This window comes from Procambarus clarkii, chromosome 1 (assembly GCF_040958095.1).
Source record: "Procambarus clarkii isolate CNS0578487 chromosome 1, FALCON_Pclarkii_2.0, whole genome shotgun sequence".
In the NCBI taxonomy this organism is placed as follows: Eukaryota; Metazoa; Arthropoda; class Malacostraca; order Decapoda; family Cambaridae; genus Procambarus; species Procambarus clarkii.
This window is the reverse complement of record NC_091150.1, coordinates 57,859,943-57,871,315: the sequence shown is the minus strand read 5'-3', so window position 1 is coordinate 57,871,315 and position 11,373 is coordinate 57,859,943. Positions and strand designations below refer to the sequence as shown.

Below are 11,373 nucleotides of genomic sequence, written 5' to 3'. Positions count from 1 at the left end.
CTGGTGGTAAAGAAAGTGTTTATTTTAATAAAACACAAGCATATATGGCTTGAAACTACATACAAATATGAAATTAATTATTAGTCTTATATTAGACTGATAAAAATGTAATTGCATTGAGTCAAAACAGGTTCTTGTAACTTTGCAGACTGCAAATCCTGGGCTAATATGGGACCAGAAGCAATAACTTGTACACAAGGACCATTTTAAACAAAATTTAACATGAAATAACACACGATGGACTGTGTTAATAACACATAATTATGAATTAAAGCTAAGAAAACAAATCCAATTACAATTACATCCGGGAAGATGTTAATAAGCTACCCACTACTCACCTTGCCTCGTAGTCTGTTTGTTGTTGACTGGATTCCTTGATTCCTACACAAACATATATATATATTGTGTGAGGGAGTCTCATGCAGGGGGGTGAGGTGAGATGGGATATGGCTCAAGAATACTAAAGTAGTGTTTCTCTTCGAAACCACCATCGTATGATTTATTGTCATGCTTTATTGTTCGAAGTTGTCTTGTCACTTTTATTGTTTTCGAAGTTGTCGTGTCACTTTTATTGTTCGACGTATAACACGTCTAATTTATCAACACGTTTTCTCAAATATGGTGTGTAATATAACATTATAATATGTAATAGTGAAATATACAGATTCATTTTCAACAATCGAACCTGGAAAGATCTCCCCAATTAAACATAACTGGCGCTGACTTTTAAGTATCATTGTTTTAAATTGTTACTCAGAATTTACTTTAAATTGCTACCAATGAAAACCAAAAGATTTTTTTGATACTCCTTTTACTCTACATCTCTACTTTGCTGTAGATCATAAGTCACTCACACACCCAGGTAGGTCACTTCCTTCATTTGCTGTCATCAGCTCTGTGATGTTTACTAGCAGTTGGCCTGTTCACATTTGTCAAGATTATTAGTTTACGATTATTTCAATTAAAAGTGTCAGACATTTGTCGAGGCATTAGAGTTATATCTTTGCTCTCCACTTTAGCACCCTAAGCAAATTTAGATATTGTACAGCAATAACAATAATCAATATGATTTATGTAAATCTAAAACAATCTGGTCCCAGGATGGATCCTTGGGGCCAACCTCTTGAAACGTCTATCCAACTTGATGCATTTTAATTGAAATCTTCAAGTTGTTTTCTTCCTCATACCTAACTTTGTAGCTGTCTAAGTTCATGGCAGTGAATGTATATTTTTTATGTGCTTATATGCTTGACGTGCTTGTACTTTTTAAAGTCGTGCTTGTATATTATAAAGTAGTCTTCCTAGAGAAAGTTTATTAAAAACATTCTTAAATTCTACATACTTTATAGCTATCACATTTCACTAGCTGAAAACATGCAAAATAATACAAATTAAATCAAGAAGATTTTTATAACTCAGACGATGAAGAGTGTCGGGTATCATTAGTAATATATGAATTTGGTTGTTTAAAATAACAGGGAGTTTGCATCAATGGAACTAAATCCGAGTGGAAGACACGATTATTAATTTACTATTATTTCAATTAAAAGTGGTGAATAAGTGCCTCGAGGTTCTGCCAAAGTAAGTGATGTGATGTGCCTCGTGGCTCTATCACCGCACCCTTGCTGTTTTTTATGTGTCAATGCTCTTTTGATAAAATTTAAAAGCAGCATTTGCAAATTTGCAGACAATAGAAAAATATTCAAGTAAATAATTTCATGAGTTGTAAAATCGCATTATGCTCTCGTCCATCAGCTATGGTTCCCAACATGGATTTACTAAGGTTCGCTCATGTTTGACTCATGCATTAACATAAGAACAGAAGAATAAATGTAACTGCAGAAGACCTATTGGCCCCTACGAGGCAGCTCCTATTTATAACCGCCCAATCCCACTCATACATGTCCACCCAATGTTTAAAACAATTATGGGACTCCACCTATACCACGTTACGTGGTAACAACTACTCTGTTACCGAATGGATATAAATTCACTTGAACTTGTCTAGCGTAGGATGACAAAGTTAATTCACCAAATTAAAAATCTTTCATATGGAGAAAGATTAACAAAGCTAAAATTGCATTCACTGGAAAGGCGAATAGTTAGAGGAGACATGATAGAGGTTAACAAGAGGATGAATGGACATAACAAAGGGAGATATTAATAGGGTATTAAAAGTATCAACACAAGACAGAACACGAAACAATAGGTATAAATTGGATAAGTTTAGATTTAGGAAAGACTTGGGTAAATACTGGTTCGGTAACAGGGTTGTTGATTTGTAGAGCCAATTACCGCGAAACGTAGTGTAGGCGGAGTCCCTCTATTGTTTCAAGCGTGGGATGGACATGTATATGAGTAGGATTGGGTGGTTATAAATAGGAGCTGCCTCATAGGTGCCAATAGGCCTTCTGCAGTTACCTTTGTTCTTATGAACCGGTATTTACCCAGGTCTTTCTGGGTAACGAAACGGTCCGGTCATATTTGACAATTTGTCTTTCATTCTATTCCAGCATATGTGAGGCAGTTGATAGTGAAAAGCACTGTAACATTGCATACCACTAATGTGTCAAAGCTTTTGATAGAGTCCCACACGAAAAACTGATTAAAACTATAGAGGTTCACATGTAGGCGATGAGTCACAATAACGTGGCTGAAGTATGTTGACCAATCCACACATTAGAAAATGAAGGGACGACGACGTTTCGGTCCGTCCTGAATCATCCTCAAGTCGATTGTGAGAATGGTCTTGAATATCGCCCAGGACGGACCGAAACGTCGTCGTTCCTTCATTTTCTAGTGTGTGGATTGGTCAACATAGAGGTTCACAGTATTCAGTTTGCAAGAGCATGGTTATATCAAGGGAAACCAAGAGTTAAAATAAATGGAGTTAAATGAGTGTGAATAAATCTTATAAAGTGTACTTATACAGTTCGGTTTTGGTCGCCATTCAAGTTCATGTAAGTTTATTGAGAAAATAACGTACATCTCCAAAGGATAGAGTAGCTTAGGCTATTTCTACCCTCGCCTATAAAAAAGGTCCCTCAAGGACTCACAATCCCATACAATACACAATTATTAATCATATTCTACATTTAACCTTCCAATGGTAATCACATGGCATACTATGAGATCTCTGATTATGCTGCCCCTGTCTGTCTTATTTAAGTAAAGGCAAACTTAAAAAGTTGGAGAATACAAAACGAACCCATGAGAATAATCCCAAGATTATTCTCATGTCCCAAGAAATACTATTACTGAGCTAATGATGAAATGATTGAACTTACAGAGTACTGGGGATAGAATTTCAGAGATAAATGAAGCTCTGGCGATTAGACTAATGGGGGCGAGGGAGCTCATGAATTAACCCTCGCACTTCAAAAAGTGGGAAGAAATGAATAATGCATGTGAAAATATAATACAAACTTTATATTCAAATGTTACAATGCATGATTAACAATTAACACCAAAATGGGAAGAATGTAAAGTAGATGCAGTAATTTTTCCCACTTATGTTCCAACACTGAATTTTGCTGCGGTTTGCCAATTCATTGATAATCTACATCGCTCTTACACTACACATCGCCTCCCTACATTTTAAGTCACTGAGAAGCAATATCTAAGGTTCTCTCTACGCGTCCATGTAGGTGCTCCCAGCATTGTTCTCAGAGCATCATTTTGAGACACTTCCAGTTTCTCCCATTGGTTATCACTGAGGGATGTAAGAGCAGGGGCAGCCTAGTCGATAAGTGATCTAACTGCTTGAACGTAGTACATTTTGAGTACTGGTAGAGATGCACCCTCTCTAAGACTGGTCAGAGAGCGCAAAACTGAGTTTCTGACTTTACAGCGTTGCCGAAGATATTCAATTTCTTGAGTGAATTTCAACTGGTTGTCTATTATGACTCCTAGGTATTGAAAAGAGGTAACCCACTCAATTTCTTGTCCTTGTATTGCCAGTCTGATGTCTTGAGTTCTCATTTTAACGATCATTGCTTTTGTTTTATTGCTGTTTATTTTCACTGCTATGCGTTCCGCTTCCCTGCTGATAATGTCTAGGCATTTTTGTGCATAGTTCCTTGCACCTTTGCCATTGATGATGCCCACAAATGGAAACATGGAATGGAAACAAATTTACCAGCATTAGAAAACAGGATGAAACAAAGGATAGCCACCATAATAGGAAAACTTACTGGAACAACCGCCAGACTGTCAATCAAAGACAGCATACAGAGATCCTTTCAGAAAAACCTACAGTATAGAACAAGCTCATGGATGGATAATGTGGTCAAGATTTTAGAGAAAATGGACCTGATATGGACCATTAAAAACAAAAGGGAAGATAGACCATATCAACACTTTCGACAGCCTCCTCCATGGGAAGAATCGAATCTAAAGGTAATCATTGAAAGATTACCAGTTAAAAATCAGCATGTGACCTGCAGAGGCTCAAGGAAGTAATAGAACAACAAATGGAAACTATCTCAAGACCCACAACGACTCACATCTTCACAGACGGATCAGTTGATCAAGAAAAAGGTTCTGCTGGGGCAGCAGTTTACACTACCAACCATGAAGCTTACTGGAACATGAATAGTGGGTGCTCAACATTGGAAACAAAATTATATGCCCTGAAGGAGGCAATAAACTATACCATTGAGAATAATTTACATGATGTCATCATTCATACAGACTCTAAATCTTCGCCCCAGGCATTGTTATCCAGTCAGCACAGAGATAATATACAACTCCTCACAGAAATTCAACATATAGGAAAAGAAGCCCATAATCGAGGGCTGTCAATCACCCTGAATTGGATACCAAGTCACATTGGCATAGATGGTAATGAAAAGGCAGACTCACTAGCAAAAACTGCCACTGCTCTATCTGTTGTACAGGTTCAAATACCTCCAAGTTTCTCATAGATAAAGGAGCAAATCAAGAAGAAAATATTCTCAACTATCAAAAGTCGTCACAGAGCCAAAGTAGCGGAAGGAAGATCCACTGCGATATGGTACGAACAAGCCACTGGTTACTCCTCTTTCAAGCCTGGCAAAAAGATATCCAGAGACATTGCAGTAGCCATTCACAGACTCAGACTTGGTTACAAGTGCTGCTGGGAGGTAATGAACCCAATAGTTAAAGTGTCACATCTGTAACATCACGTTAGTGTGACCTCATTTTGTCCGGTCGTGATGGTCAAGTGGATTAAGGCGTCTTGTACATACCAGTTGTGTTGCTCCTGGGAGTATGGGTTGGAGTCACTTCTGGGGTGTGAGCTTTCAGTTGCATATTGTCCTGGGGACCATTCAGGCTTGTTCGCATATATATATATATATATATATATATATATATATATATATATATATATATATATATATATATATATATATGCACAGACTTGCCTATATAACTCGCAAGCTGAAGTTTATAACTTTTTAACACTCAACCCACCAGGAGACTCGAACCCTGGCCCACAGAGTGGCAGGTACACACTGTATCCATTGCACCATACTTCAAAGCCATAAAGAGAGGTAGGAATTCTGGTGTATTTAACCCACAGAACTCCACTCTCTCCCAGGCAATGAGATGATGAAGGACCTCTGGTGTTCTTTGAGCGAGCCCTGTTATGTGGGAAAACTCGGTGTAAATGCTCAATGCACAGACTTGCCTATATAACTCGCAAGCTGAAGTTTATAACTTTTTAACACTCAACCCACCAGGAGACTCGAACCCTGGCCGAACCCAACCCGAACTCGTTGAGTGGCAGGTACACACTGTATCCATTGCACCATACTTCAAAGCCATAAAGAGAGGTAGGAATTCTGGGGTATTTAACCCACATAACTCCACTCTCTCCCAGGCAATGAGATGATGAAGGACCTCTGGTGTTCTTTGATCGAGCCATAGTCCGTACATAGTGGTCGTGTCCTTCTGTCTATCGGCCAATAGACAGCACACCGTCCATTCCTCACTGTCAAGTTAAACTCATCATTCTTCTCGATATACCAACGCTCGCCCGGAATCACGACTGTGAATATATTGTTTAGAAGACTTCTAAAGTGACAAATCACCAGAGCAAAACAGACTGGTATCAGGTAACCCTCGGTGACGAATTGAGATCGTTTGTGAGTGACCTAGAGTGAACTAAGGAAATGCCGCCGCCTAAGTACTTTGTGTGAACTTATACACAGACACCTGCATGGTGTAATAATTTAGCCGCCTCCGCCACTCAGTCTACATCGTGTAGCAGCCTCCAAGCCGCGACTCGCCCTGTCTCACTATATTATGTGATGTCACTACCTGTCACAACCTTACTCACCGCCAGTGCCATCATTGGTGTGTGTGTGTGTCTGTTAGACATACAGCACGTTCTCCTGCGTGTATCCCGCCGTGTCAAGTACGGTAGTTTTGGGAAAGCCTGTCGTAAGTGGTCTCACATCGTAACGAGCGAAACCAGCTGTCAGGGCACCTACGAGTTGTAGTATAAACGTGCCTGAGTGAGTGAATGGGAGAGGTAGCCTTACCTATAAGTATAAGATCTTGTTTCCTTATTATTGTGTCTGTGTGTTGATCTGAGGGATCAACTACAGTTCTCACCTTCTCATACCTGACACAGGTATAGGTTGAGACATCTGCCGGTGGTATGTGTGTTTATCTGTGTGGTATCACGACATTACACTCATCTGTGAATGTGAGTTTCACATACACCACACATTTACTTATTGTGTGACATAATTTTTGTGCATGAATATTGCCTGTCCCATTTACAGTGTTATTGTTGATTTATTGTGCATCATCATTATCAGAGAATCCTGTTGGAACTCCTGTAATCCTTTGCAAACCTGTTATTAGGTTTGCCGTGTTAATGATTGGCTCTTAATTGTGTTAAGTTAGGTGTGTCTCCACGAATGGATCAGAATCGATTAGTCAGACGCCAAAAGTCCCGCTAATGCAACCATAGCCTTTCTGACGCCAATTTAAAGTAAATCAAGCACCCTTTGTATTATTGGTTAAGTTTGTAAATAAACTACTGTTAAGCTTTATGCGGTGTTTCCGTTGAACCACTTTTGAACACTGTCAACTATTACTTAAGCCTTCAGCTCCAGGTGTCTTCAACACCGACGAGTTGCCTATTATCCACTAATCTATAAATGAGATGAGGACCCTTGGAGTCCCTTAAAGTGTGTCAAGCACTGGAGAGGTTCCAACGACCAACGTGGATCAGGACCAGGTGAGGCTAGTCTGAGAAGAGACCCTCAAGGACTCTAACTCGACCTTGCTCCCAGGCCCTGTACGGTTGCTCTCGTATTTTCTCTGCTGGATTCCGACAGCTCAGTGAAGCGTCTGCCACATGTACATTGGTGACGTACGCATTGCAGTTAAGAAAGCAAAGTAGAAAACACCACAGATATTGAAGCCTTTCAAAGAGATCTACATGAACTCCACAAATGGTCAGAAGAATGGCAAATGCTTTTAAATATTGACAAATGCAAGACCATGCATGTGGGGCATAACAACACATGCCACGGCTACCAAATTCATAGCATTACTTTACAGCAAATTGATGAAGAAAGGGACCTTGGAGTCAAGATCCACCACTCATTAAAACTTGCACAACAGGTCGATGCAACAGTTAGAAAAGCTAACCAAACTTTTGGGATAACCAAGCGTACTTTTGACTATAAGGAAACGAACGTATTGGTTCAACTGTTAAAATCTCTGGCGCGCCCCCACTTAGATTACTGTATGCAGGCATGGAGACCTTATTTTCAGAAGGACATAGCTGCTCTGGAGAAGGTGCGACACCGGACAACAAAACTCATTCCAGAACTAAATTATCTCTCGTATCAGGAACGGTAAAGGGCCACAGGGCTACAACACTGCAACCCAGGCATGATCACGGTGGATCTCAATTCAGACTTTTAAAATACAGAAGGTTAGATGTAACACAAACAAGGAGCAACGGTTTCATGCATAAGAAGCCACAATGTAGGACTGAGAACAGGAGATGCTTTTCACCCACAGGGTTATTAACCCATGGAACTGCCTATCCGCCGAAGCCGTAACTGCCAAAACTATGCTGAATTTCAAAATTTTGCTTAATTAATATTATGATACGCAAGTATTTGTTTTAATTGAAATATTTAAAGTTTGTTGACACTGACAGCCTCCATGATGCATGCCGGGTCTACAAGCAGCACCTAACTCCTATAAAAGAAGAAAATATGAAAACTAACCTGCAGAGCATTACCTTCTGCGGTGAAGCATATTTCTCACCTCAAATATACAAAAATACCTTTGATGGACATACAACTGATATGGGGATGGTACGATATTTTCCTGAAGCTTACAGTTTCCAGTTGTAAATTGGAATAATTATAAGTCAGTGTACTTATAGGTGCTTCATTATACTTGGACATTTTTTTAATCGTCCACCACACTCAAAATGTTTAGCCTGTCACCGGAGTGTACCATCCTATGAATCTTCATACTTCCAAGTTGACTGAAGCTCTTGCCATGCACTAACATGTGTCTTATTACAGATCTACGTGTTTTATAGTGTTATATATATGGAAGATTGTTTAAGAACAATAATATAGTGTTAATTGGGAAAACCTGTTACAGGAATTTGGCTAGGCCCTGACATCTGGGAATTAGTCCCACAAATCATCGTTAAATGGTCTGCTGCCGAGGGGTACTTTGCCTAACTCAAGACAAGTGATAAGGTAAACTCCAGCTAAAACACACTATTTATTAATTACTGAAAACCCACAAGTACATCACAATGCTCTACCACGCCCAACTTTACGTTAAATCTCAGACTCGACACAGGCAGGAGACGAGATATACATAGCAGCAAGCTAGTGGTAGGCCTAAGGTCCCATATGTGGCAGTCCAAATTTAACCTATGACATGGAAACACATACTCCACTTGCCAGTGCTTGGGTTCCAGCTACTAGGATCCCCAGGTTTCAGCCATGGCAACACAGATAAACTATACTGTGAAGAGAAGGGTGGCACCTTACAAAATAGGGGTTACGCAGATAGAGAAGGCCACAGCAGCCATGACCAGCACACCTACACCCCGGAGCAGGAGGAGAGAGAAGGACCCGCGCCCAGGCACCCTTGTGCCTTGCTCCTGGCTTGGTAAACTGGTCGTGCTGGAAACACTGTTGCTCAAACCTCTTATACGATACTTCATTGCCACCATTCAATTCTTAGTATAAATGTAACATACAAGCTTTACAGTATACTAGACAACATATCAACATAGTGTATTCAGCTAGCTAGGAATACCAAATACGGGTTCATCTAATTACCCAAAGCCTCCTAGCATTACGTAAGTAATGAAGATATATGATATATTTATTCACTATAATGTTGGTGCGGAATGTATAACATGGAAAAACCTATTTTGCTTCTGAAATAATATAATTTTATAACGAAATTAAACGAAACTAAGTGGCAGGTGACGCCAAAAGAAGTCGACAACCCAAGCGACAATGTTGTGTTACTTATCCAAGATATATTGTTGCCTGGAGAGTATGTGCTGGCATATCAGCCTCCTGTACCTGGCCTAACCTTATATAACCTCCAGGCAACAATATATGTTGGATAAGTAGCACAACAGTGTCCCTTGGATCGTCGACTTCTTTTGGCGTCACCTACTACATGGTTTCGTCTAATTTCGTTATGAAATTATTTTATGTCAAAGAAAAAATATGTTTGTCCATGTTCTGCATTCAGCATCAACACTATAATGAGTAAATATTTCATATTTCTTCATTAGTTATGTAATGCTAGGAAGATATGGGTAATTAGACGGACTGTCAAATACTCTTACGTCTGGCAAGGACTAAAATACCCGTCTTTTTTTATTTGAAGTGTAAACTGTCTACATTTACTTTAACAGATGCAAACACTCCTTTCTTATCCAAACATATTTAACACAAATATGTTACACATATTATACAGGTGTTATACACACAGAGCAGCCTATGTCACAACATATCAGAATAATATGAAATAAAAATAAAAGGTCTCATAATCCATAAGATCATTGCTGCTATATTCAGCAATAGGGGCCAGGATCGTAACCGATGTGTGGAAAGAGTGTATGTTTAGCATGTTAAGGGATTTAAACAGATGGGCTGTGTGTTGTTTGAAGACTAAACAAAAATCACATAACAACCAGATAAAACTCTCTAAGGATGATTAGACACTACTGAAAAATACTTAGAAAAGGCAACTGATTTTTATAGCTTCTTTTCATCAATTAGTGCTAACTTTGTCAGAAAAATTCCAGAGACCCAGACACATATTACTACATATCTCATCGGAAGCTATTTTAACTCAACTCTTTTTGTCAATCAGCCCGGCAAAAATTGTATCCATAATTCACTCACTTAAAACCAAAGCTGGGAACATTAGTGAAATACTATCTATGGTATTAAATGTGTGAAAATGTATGAAATGTATGGAAATGATAATGACATTGAAGCCTTACAAAGAGATCTACATGATGGTCAGAAGGCTGGCAAATGCTTTTTAACATCGACAAATGCAAGACCTTGCATGTGGGCCATAACAACCTACGCCACAACTACTAAATCAATGCCATTACCAATAACAGCAAATTGATGAAGAAAAGGACCTGGGAGTCTAAATTCACCACTCACTAAAAGTTGCACAACAGGTGAGAGCAGCAGTCAGAAAAGCTAACCAAACCGTTGGAATAATCAAGCATACCATTGACTTTCAGGGGAATAAGGTAGTGACTCAACTGTATTGAATCACTCAAATAAGGTACTGATTTATCTGTATTGAATCTGTAATGGGGGCTCTGGTGCGCCCCCATTTGGATTACTGTCTCTAGGCGTGGAGACCTCACTTATAAAGGACATAACTGCTCTGGAGAAGGTACGCAGACTCTGGACACGTAAGTTCAGCACCCCCTGAAGTTTAGTCTCTTGTCTGAATATGGGTCTAGGAACTTTCCATCATTTTTAATGTTAAATGTTATGTCTTTTGTGTGCCTACTAATCAATCACTGTAACGTGTTGTCATGTATATTGTGTGATATAACTAGCAATAATTATTATTATTCCCAATACGATCCTTATTAAATTAGCAATGAGTACCACACCAGAAATAAATCTCTCTTTGATATTCCTAGCGCAATACTAAATCTGTGCAAACACTCCATGCAAATAAAAGGACACAGTCTATAAAACTCGCTCACTAGTGAATTAAAAATTTGTCCAAACTATACCTTATTCAGAAGTAAAACCCAAAAGTGCCTAATTTCATATTCATAATCTTCCTGTCTCGTGCTGCAAAATCACACTGTATCTTGTGCTACCCACTCAT

The 11,373-nt window shown here is 39.1% G+C and overlaps 1 protein-coding gene across 2 annotated transcripts in view; it reads right to left on the bottom strand.

Moving 5' to 3' along the window:
- Window positions 1–8,741: 8,741 nt before the first annotated feature.
- The window catches only part of LOC123751601 (polycystin-2-like), a 131,389-nt gene continuing 128,757 nt past the window's right edge, over window positions 8,742–11,373 (bottom strand). For both annotated transcript variants that reach the window (XM_069312363.1, XM_069312336.1), the window contains exon 9: window positions 8,742–11,373. This exon is cut by the window's right edge and continues 1,050 nt beyond it. The gene's annotated coding sequence lies outside the window, so the exon portion shown is untranslated.